This window comes from Scyliorhinus torazame, chromosome 24, assembly GCF_047496885.1.
Source record: "Scyliorhinus torazame isolate Kashiwa2021f chromosome 24, sScyTor2.1, whole genome shotgun sequence".
NCBI classification, from domain to species: Eukaryota; Metazoa; Chordata; class Chondrichthyes; order Carcharhiniformes; family Scyliorhinidae; genus Scyliorhinus; species Scyliorhinus torazame.
Window position 1 is genome coordinate 48,329,535 of NC_092730.1, and position 9,975 is coordinate 48,339,509.

At 44.7% G+C, this 9,975-nt stretch overlaps 2 non-coding genes across 2 annotated transcripts; one reads left to right on the forward strand and one right to left on the reverse strand.

The window, feature by feature from the left end:
- Positions 1–3,087: 3,087 nt before the first annotated feature.
- On the forward strand, positions 3,088–3,161 carry trnas-cga (transfer RNA serine (anticodon CGA)). Its single transcript has one exon. It is a non-coding gene; the product is annotated as a tRNA-Ser (tRNA).
- Positions 3,162–9,398: 6,237 nt separating this feature from the next.
- On the reverse strand, positions 9,399–9,490 carry trnar-ucu (transfer RNA arginine (anticodon UCU)). Its single transcript is given in 2 exon segments — positions 9,399–9,434; positions 9,454–9,490. It is a non-coding gene; the product is annotated as a tRNA-Arg (tRNA).
- Between the last annotated feature and the right edge of the window lie 485 nt (positions 9,491–9,975).

The window sequence follows — 9,975 nt, forward strand, 5'->3', positions numbered from 1 at the left end:
AAAGCCAGCGATTTAGCCCAGTGAGCTCGGATTCGTCCATGACAAGACTGAAGAACGATCACTCGTCTATCCAATCGGTGAGGTTTGCCTCCGCGTGAGACAATATTAACAGAGTGAGAACCAGGTTAATTAGATTCAGATCACACGGTTACAATAGAACTGAATCAGGAAAACCCCGCCTTCACAGCCTTGCCACTCGCCTGAGGTATCGTGATCCTGAGGTTAAATCACCATCAGTCAGATCTCACCGTCAATGGGGAAAGCAGCCTATGGTTATCAGGCACTAAAGCACCTTAATTTATTTTGGAACTGGATCAATGTATGATGTTTCCAGGATGTGACTTCCCTCAGACTAATCAAATGATTGGCAGCCGGAAAATTAGCGCCCATTGAGGAGTTACTGGTACCTGAGGCTTGGTTGGAGTATTGGTTTTAAAGGTTAATCATGAAATCTAGAGATGAAAAGCCGGGAAAGTGGGCATGAGGATTATCATGAAATCATTAAAATGTAAAAGGTGTCCATTCGGCCCATCGACTCTGCACCGAACTCTGAAAGAGACCCTATGCCCCAACCACATCCCTGTAACGCACTACCCAACTTTATAAACACAAAGGGGCAATTTAGCATGGGCATTCCACCTAACCCACACACATTTGGACGTGCGAGGAAATCGCAGCACCCGGAGGAAACCCACACAGACACGGAGAGAAAGTGCAAACTCCATACAGTCAGTGACCAAAGGCTGGAATTGAACCCGGATCGCGGGCGCTGTGAGGTAGGCACTGTGACAACGTGCCACCATACCAGATCATAGCACGTCGTATCATATCAGATAAATCATGATCTCATTGAAATACAGAGCACATTCGATAGGCTGAATGGTCTACTTCTGCTCCTCCGTCTTATACCCTGATATTGTGTAAATGTGTTCCGGTTCTTGTGTAAAACTCTTGTTAAAACAACACAGACACCGCATGTCGATTGCATCTGATTATCTGGCGCAGAGAAGGCGATTGTGGAATACATGTCGTACCCATCAAACTCTGCTACTCACCTGACTGAGATTTGTTCTGTATCTGTAAATCACAGGTAGTGTTCGCGAGTGGAGGGAACACTTTGCACCTCAGTCTCTGGAACAGGTTGTGAGAGCAGGATTCCTTCATTATGTGTCAATGTCTGGTACTGTATGTGAGGGTGGGTTTCAGTCTCTATCAGACATTGGTACTGAATGTCAGTGTGAAAATCTTTCTGTATCTGTCAATCACAATTACCGTTTGGGAAAAGTGAGATTAATCCGTAACATCATCACGGCTGTGACAGACAGAGAAAGACACAGATAAATGCAGGTAGAGGCTATCAGGACACACACACAATGCCACACAGAAAAGGTGCCGAGATGGTGAAACTGTTTTTTTCGGAAAATGTGTTTTCTGCTGCACACAGAGAGGCTCTGTTTGTAAATGTATATCCTGCTGTGTAACTGTGCTCTCTGCTGTGTAACTGAGCTCTCTGCTGTGTAACCGTGCTCTCTGCTGTGTAACCGTGCTCTCTGCTGTGTAACTGACCTCTCTGCTGTGTAACTGTGCTCTCTGCTGTGTAACTGTGCTCTCTGCTGTTTAACTGAGCTCTCTGCTGTGTAACTGTGCTCTCTGCTGTGTAACTGTGCTCTCTGCTGTGTAACTGACCTCTCTGCTGTGTAACTGAGCTCTCTGCTGTGTAACTGTGCTCTCTGCTGTGTAACTGAGCTCTCTGCTGTGTAACTGGGCTCTCTGCTGTGTAACTGTGCTCTCTGCTGTGTAACTGTGCTCTCTGCTGTGTAACTGACCTCTCTGCTGTGTAACTGAGCTCTCTGCTGTGTAACCGTGCTCTCTGCTGTGTAACTGTGCTCTCTGCTGTGTAACTGAGCTCTCTGCTGTGTAACTGGGCTCTCTGCTGTGTAACTGACCTCTCTGCTGTGTAACTGAGCTCTCTGCTGTGTAACTGAGCTCTCTGCTGTGTAACTGTGCTCTCTGCTGTGTAACTGTGCTCTCTGCTGTGTAACTGACCTCTCTGCTGTGTAACTGAGCTCTCTGCTGTGTAACCGTGCTCTCTGCTGTGTAACTGTGCTCTCTGCTGTGTAACTGAGCTCTCTGCTGTGTAACTGAGCTCTCTGCTGTGTAACTGTGCTCTCTGCTGTGTAACTGAGCTCTCTGCTGTGTAACTGAGCTCTCTGCTGTGTAACTGAGCTCTCTGCTGTGTAACTGTGCTCTCTGCTGTGTAACTGAGCTCTCTGCTGTGTAACTGTACACTGCTGTGTAACTGAGCTCTCTGCTGTGTAACTGACCTCTCTGCTGTGTAACTGAGCTCTCTGCTGTGTAACTGTGCTCTCTGCTGTGTAACTGTGCTCTCTGCTGTCTGCTGTGTAACTGAGCTCTCTGCTGTGTAACTGAGCTCTCTGCTCTGTAACTGATTTCTCTGCTGTGTAATTGTGCTCTCTGCTGTGTAACTGTGCTCTCTGCTGAGTAACTGTGCTCTCTGCTGTGTAACTGTGCTCTCTGCTGTGTAACTGTGCTCTCTGCTGTGTAACTGAGCTCTCTGCTGTGTAACTGTGCTCTCTGCTGTGTAACTGAGCTCTCTGCTGTGTAACTGTGCTCTCTGCTGTGTAACTGTGCTCTCTGCTGTGTAACTGTTCTCTCTGTTGGAACCGTGACTCTGCCGGTGACAGATCTTCAGTGTGGTTGTGCTAATCATTCCCTGTTGTGTAAATGTGTTCCCAGTTGTGGAAATATGGTCCGTCTGAAGCAGAACCTTTCTGCGCCATTACTGAGACGAAATTTCAATTCCAGATTTATCAAATCTTGTCACGAAAGGTGAGTTCAGGCCTCTGGATTCCCAGTCCAGCGACATAATCTTGTGTTCCTGTTATCAAAACAGTTCGTTCTTCTTAACATTCTCAATACTGTGAAGGTTCATCTAATGTTTTTTTCCCCACGCAGTTTCAATCCCGACTCAAAGAAAGACTGGGACACCGTTCATCGCATTACTGCAATCCCGCGTGTCTGATTTTACAATGCTTTCTATAGAACGAATTGGCTGCACAGTTGTCAGCTGCGATGGCCGAGTGGTTAAGGCGTTGGACTCGAAATCCATCCCCGCGTAGGTTCGAACCCTGCTCGCAGCGAAATAACGGCCATGTTGGAGCCATTTGTTCGAAAAATGCAGTTTTGTGTCATCATTCAATGTATTCTGATGAAATGTCATTACATTAGAATGTTCTTGTGCCCTGAAGCTGTTTTTCTTATTCTGCTTTCGCTCTGAATTTTCTTATTTGTCAGGACAAGATCATCACCTCAGTAACGTTCATATTAACTTCATCAGGAACCAGAATTGTGAAAATGTCTGATCACAAAGCAATGTGAAATTTATTTTTGTCACATCTTTTGCCAGAATTCATCATATGTCAGAATTTTTAATGTCTCTCATTGTGAAACTGACCAGCCGAACTGAAAGTTGTAAATAAAGCAGCGCAACAAATTGAAGGCTGGTCAACAGCCGGGAAGGGAGCATTGCTCCCCATATACCGTCCCTGCCGACTTACCATGGCCCAACTATTGTTTATCTTCACTTTGCATTTGCTTGAGAGACTGTTTTTAATCATTCTTACAATGTTTATGCTATTTCACTCCAATTTAAAAATGTTCCTGAAAGTGTCAGGAACAATCCAGGAGATGGCACCAGTCCACAATACATTTATTTATGCAATTTATTTCTGATGTTCTGTGTGTAATAACAATCGCTTATTGTCACAAGTAGGCTTCAATGAACTTACTGTGAAAAGCCACATTCCGGCGCCTGTTCAGGGAGGCCGTACGGTACCATTACATAGGACTCTTACTCCGGCCTGAGACCTCAACTTGTCCTTGTGTCCCGATGCTGCCGTTTGTAACCTGCTTAAATCATCACTTTTATGAATTAGTCATCATTTTGTAAGTAACTTAGGTGCTAATTTCACCAGGTACCAGGAGTGTCCATAACACAGTTTGTAAACTGAAATGTACTTGTCTCATTTTTCTGGCCCGGATAACCCAGCTGTTTACTATTGTTTCTAACTGAGAACTCATGTGTTCAAAAAACATTTGTACTGAAAAAGAATGAAGCTGGATTTTAAGAAAGAAGCGCACAAATGAAGGTTATTTTGTTTATTGAATTTGAGGAGTGTCCAAATTTAAAATGCTCATGAATGAAAGTGTCTTTGCCGAACGCCTCCCGTTCAGGCAGGAGATGGCACCAGTGCACAATAAATGTATTTATGCAGTTTATTTCCAATGTTAGGAATCATTACATAGGGCTCTTACTCTGGCCTGAGAGCTTACCTTGTCTCTGTGTCCTGAGGCTGCCATCTTCACCCTGTTTAAGCAATCATAGAATACTTCTTGTGCAGAAGGAGGACATTCGGCCCATCGAGTCTGCACTGATCATCCGAAGGAGCACCCAACCTACGGCCCATACCCACGTAAACGTTTGGACTCTAAGGGCTAATTTAACATGGCCAATCCACCTAAACTGGACATCTTTGGACAGTGGAGGAAACTCACGCAGACACGGGAAGAACGTGCAAGACTGTAACCCAAGGCTGGAATTGACGCCGGGTCCCTGAGTGTTAACCACGGTGACACCCAAAAGCCGACTCTGGTGGGATTTGAATCTACCGCCTCATGGCCACGAATTGCATGTTTTTGTATTAGTCATCATAATGTAAGCCATGATGTGGCGATGCCGGTGTTGGACTTGGGTGGGCTCAGTAAGAAGTCTTACAGCACCAGGTTTAAGTCCAACAGGTTTCTTTCGATTCACCTGAGGAAGGAGCTGCGCTCCAAAAGCTAGTGGTTCGAAAGAAACCTGTTGGACTTTAACCTAGTGTTGTAAGACTTCTTATCACAATGCAAATACATCAGTTGCTGATCTCATCAGGCTCCAGGAGTGTCCGTAAACTGAATGTTGCTTGTGTCATTTTACTGACGCGATTAACCCAACTTTTCACTCTTGTCTCTGTTTACGATTTGTTATTGTTTACTAATATTACTTACATTTATTATTACTGTTATTATTATTTACATTGTGTATTTATGCATGTCTTATGTTTTACATGTATGAACCGATCTGTCTGGACTGTATGTAGAACAATACTTCTCACTGTACCTCGGTCCACGTATTATGGGCCAGGGTTTAGAGAACCCCAAAGTATATCACGGAGTTCACCTGACCCACAACTTTAAATACATTTTGGTTATGGGGAGCACAAGGGCCCATTTTACAGGTGTGATGCAACAGAGATCTAAAGTATGTTTAAAACAAAAGTATTTTTATTACATGAATCCAGTTAACATTTTATAAACACACAGTAAACAGTATATCAACTACAAATCCTGACCACTCCCCAAAAGATACAGGACTCTATAGACAACCCTTGATAACTTTCCAAACACCATCTGGCCTTTGCTTGCGAAATCCGACCAACTGTCCTGGCTTGAAACAATTCACACCTCTTTAACCTGGGGTTACCCCTCTCTCTGGCTCTGTAAAGACTTAATTACCTGCAAATGCTCGCATTTAAAGTCTTGCATCTTTGACTTTGTCTATATAAATGTTTCTGGAACCTACCTCTCCATTCAGCTGGGGAAGGAGCAGCGCTCCGAGAGCTAGTGATTTGAAACAAACCTGTTGGACTTTAATTTGGTGTTGTAAGACTTCTTACTGTATGTGAGAAGGGATAGAATCTCCGTGGAAAAAGACCATTGGATTTGGAGTCCAACCCTTGAACTATTCGAAAATCTCAGCTCCCTAAACGCACTGTTCGACTGATTAAATTGTTGGTGTAACAATATCAGTTACAGATATTCCAGAAATTCATGTTTTTTTAAAAAACATTGCGGTCAGTTGGGCGCAGTTGGTGAAGAAGTGCAGTATTGACTGCGGTGCATTATCTAACCAATCAGAAAAGGTACCAGCTTACACCTGACTAAAGTTAACCAGCTCCGATGCCTTTCAATTCCAGATTTATTAAATCAGTGAATTTAACTGTCACCAGAGGCCGTGTTGGGATTTATTCTCTGTCCCAAAGATTAGTTCGGGCCGCTGGTTTCCCAATCCAGTGTCATAACCTTTCACCCCAGTTAACAAAAACCGTCCATTCAGCTCATTACTAAACATCTTCCTGAGTAGATTAGAATTCCCGCCACAGAATCTTATTGAACCGATTGACACAAAACATTTTGTTCTGGATGGAGCTTCGATTGTTTATCCAGATCAAACAGAAATTGTGGATTCCTTAGGATCTAAGCAGGGTACCAAGATGAGAGACAATTGAATGAACAAAATAGCAAGAAAATAGATTCTGAGACAAGTCGGGAAATGTTTAGACGGAAACGCGGAACTTTGAGCTGAGGAAGGAAAACCAGCAATGTGATTTCTGTTTGAAACGGCCGCGGCAGGACTCGAACCTGCAGTTTTCTGATATCGTCACTAGATTCACCTTATCCGTTAGGCCACGCAGCCACCTGCTGCGCTGAGATAACTGATGTTAACATCATGTGAGAAAATACTGTGACTAGACGTGTTTCATTTCTGTGTTTTGATGATCCGCTGATTCCCAGATTCCATAAAATACAAGGGAAAGCTCCAGCTGCCGGACATGGTCATTTTCGACGTCGAAAACTCCTTTCACCCTGTGAGCCGTGAAAATTCATGGAGCAACATCCACAAACTCGGCTGCTTCCGGACATGAGTCACATCCTCTGCCTGCTCCACAATCACATACAGTCAGTGATCCTCACCAAGTGAACCAACATAAACTCCCCTCAATAAAAACTGCAGAGAAACAAAGGGAGCGTCATTGCACCAATTCACTTTTCCATTTTCTTCACTTCAATATTGTACCTGTCACCCAGCAACTTCCCCACAGGCCTGGAGAAAATCAAAGGAAGGACAGGAAATTGTTCACACTCCAACCATCTTCATTGGAAAGACAAACTCTATCTTCAGTCATTGAGCTCTAGGCTGTAGGTAATGTTTGTGTGGGTGCTGATTCAGAAACTTAGCCCAGGTCACTGCAGTTATGGATTTGATATCATTTGCGCTGGGAGTTTCTGATAGTGCATCGTGTGTCATGATGGCCGTGCGGGTCTAAGGCCAGTTCGTAGTTCAGGTCGCAGTCTCCTCTGGAGGCGAGGATTGAAATCCCACCCCTGACATTGACTGTTCCTCCGCGAGGGTCATCCAACCCCGCGGGATCTCTCACCTGGAAACACAAGGGGAGCAGATACAGAGAAACCGCGACCACCTGCAAGTTCCACTCCGAGACACACACCATCCTGGGAAATATATCACCCTTTCTATGGCTGGCTCACAATCCCGGAACTCCCTCCCTAACAGCACTGTGTGTGTACATACACCACATGGACTTGCAGTGGCTCAAGAATCACGTCACCGCCAAATTCTTAAGGGTAATTAATTTTGGACAATAATTGTTGACGGATTCAGCGAAACTCACATCCCGTCAAATATTTTTAAAAATATTTTGGAAACCGAGTCCCCTGAACTCAGCTCAGAAAGTTCACTAATCACAAAGCAAATTACTTCAAATGTTGATCATCATAAATAATAAACACAGGAAATGCTGGAAATGCTCAGAATTAAACAGCATCTGTGGGGAGAAAACTAGAAGCAGCGTTCCAGCTCTGTGATTGGATCATTTCCTTCTCTCTCAATGTGAAATCCTGGACTCAGCTGATAAACAGCAAGATGCCAATCACCAGTCATCAGTATCAGAAACAATGAACCTTTAGGATAGCGAGGCCGAGCGGTCTGAGGAGATGGGTTTAGGTTTCAGTCTCTTCGAGGATGCGGGTGGAAATCCAACCGCTGCCAACATTTGTAGGAAAAGCGGCTAAGGTGGGAAATGGAAATAAAAGTGAACGATGTTGCAAAGCACTTGCTCTTATCCCAAAAGATCTTTCCGTTACTGACATTGTTGTGTCCTGTGTAAGTCGAGCTGAACTGATTTGGTGCCGCTTGTTCTCACCTTGCAGCCCGTCAGTCTCCGTATTCCAGGGACCATTTATGACATCATCAAAAACGCCCTCCCCTGCTCTCCCCATTCACCAGACTGAAGGGACAATCCCCTCCGCGACCGCTGCTCCACCGCCAATATCCGCTCACTTTCTATGTGCACCTTTCTTTGCAAGTGCAGGAGATGCAACTCCTGCCTTTTTACCCCCTCCCTCCTCATTATCCAAGGGCCCAAAACACTCATCCCAAGTGAACCAGTGAGACACTTGTGCTTTTCAGTTTAAGCTCCTGTATCATAGATTATCATAGAATTTACAGTGCAGAAGGAGGCCATTCGCCCCCATCGGTATTTGCTGCCACAATTTGGTCTCATCTACTTCAACAGGTCAGATTACAGACTGTGACCGCTTTGATAAATCTCTGTTCAATCCACAATCATGACTTTGAGTTTCCTGCCACTTGTCATTTCAATTCTCCAACTCTCCCACTCTCACCTTTCTGTCGTTGGTCATCCGTGTTCCAATGGAGATTAACGGAAACTCGAGTAAAACCACCTCAACATTTAAGTAGCCACCCACAGAACTCCGTCCTCAACATCGAGCTCAGTAATTTTAGATTATGTTTTGTTTGGTGTGTTTCTTGCCCGTCCCTTTTTTTTTGCTTCTAATTGCATTCATTCATTTTGCACTTGGACGGCGGAGAGACAGCTGGAGATTTTTCAAGAATGAATTGTAGAGCTCAAGGCCCAGACAGCTGAAGACGCGGCCGCCATTGATGGAACAATGAAAAGTGCAAATGAGCAAGAGGACAGGGATGGATTCAGAAAGAGAAAGGGAAATGTCTGGGAATGGAACCGGAACTCCAGTCTGGTAAGTGAGAAATCTCCCCCTGAACCGCGAATGTTCACACGGCCGCTCATTCCAAGTGTCCAGTCGGAAACTTGTCTGAAGGAACATACAGTCTGATAGAGCGCCTGTGATAATGCTCCACTGTCTGATCTAAAGCTGCAACATGAGCTGTTCATCACAGCTGTGAAAAACGTGTTGGTGTGAGCATTCGGTGGTGTCGATTCACATCATCCTTGTTTGGAGCTGCCTGTGAGGAACAAACTGCCCGCTGATATATCTGCCCGGTTTGCAATCTGTCTGAGGAGGGAACAGACTGACTCTGGTCAGCAGCTTTCAAAGATTTTATTTTTGTCCAGAATGGGATTTCTTCTGTGACGTTGTTCTGATGGGAAAGGGGAGGGTGACTGGGGTCACCTTTCAGAAGGAAGTTCGGGGTGGCAGTTTCACTCACCTGGGGACATTGATAAACCTGTTGCTGATTTATTCAAACCTTGCCTAAAAACCGACTCTGGTGGGATTCGAACCCACAACCTTTGAATGTCTTACCACGACAGCGACTAGAAGTCCAACGCGCTATCCGTTGCGCCACAGAGCCACACCTACAGCGCTTTCCCATCCCCATATGAGGATTTCTGTAGTTGTCCAACAGGCAGTTCAAAAGTTCAGTAATTCGCACAGTGACGACATTTCAAAACTACTTCATTGTCTGGGAATGTTTTGGGCCGCCCTGTGGTTGTGAAAAGCGCTACAGAAATTCTAGTAAAACTCCGAAAGGACACAGCCAGGTTGGTGCAAAGGGAGGACATGTAGCAGACAAGGAATGAGGCGATTTATTTTTGTAGGAAGAACAGAAGTAGACAATATAAAATAAAGTGTCTATTTACAAAAAAGAGTGCAGGAACAGCGGGACATGTGTCCAAATCATTGAAGGTGACAGGGCAGGCTGTAAGAGTCGTTTATAAATCAAACAGTGTCATGACTTTATTAATAGCGGCACAGAGTACAAGATGACAGAGGGGTCATCTCTCCCTTTTCAGCTCCTGACTGCAGAGGCTTTTCTTGTGAAACCGTTTATTGGAA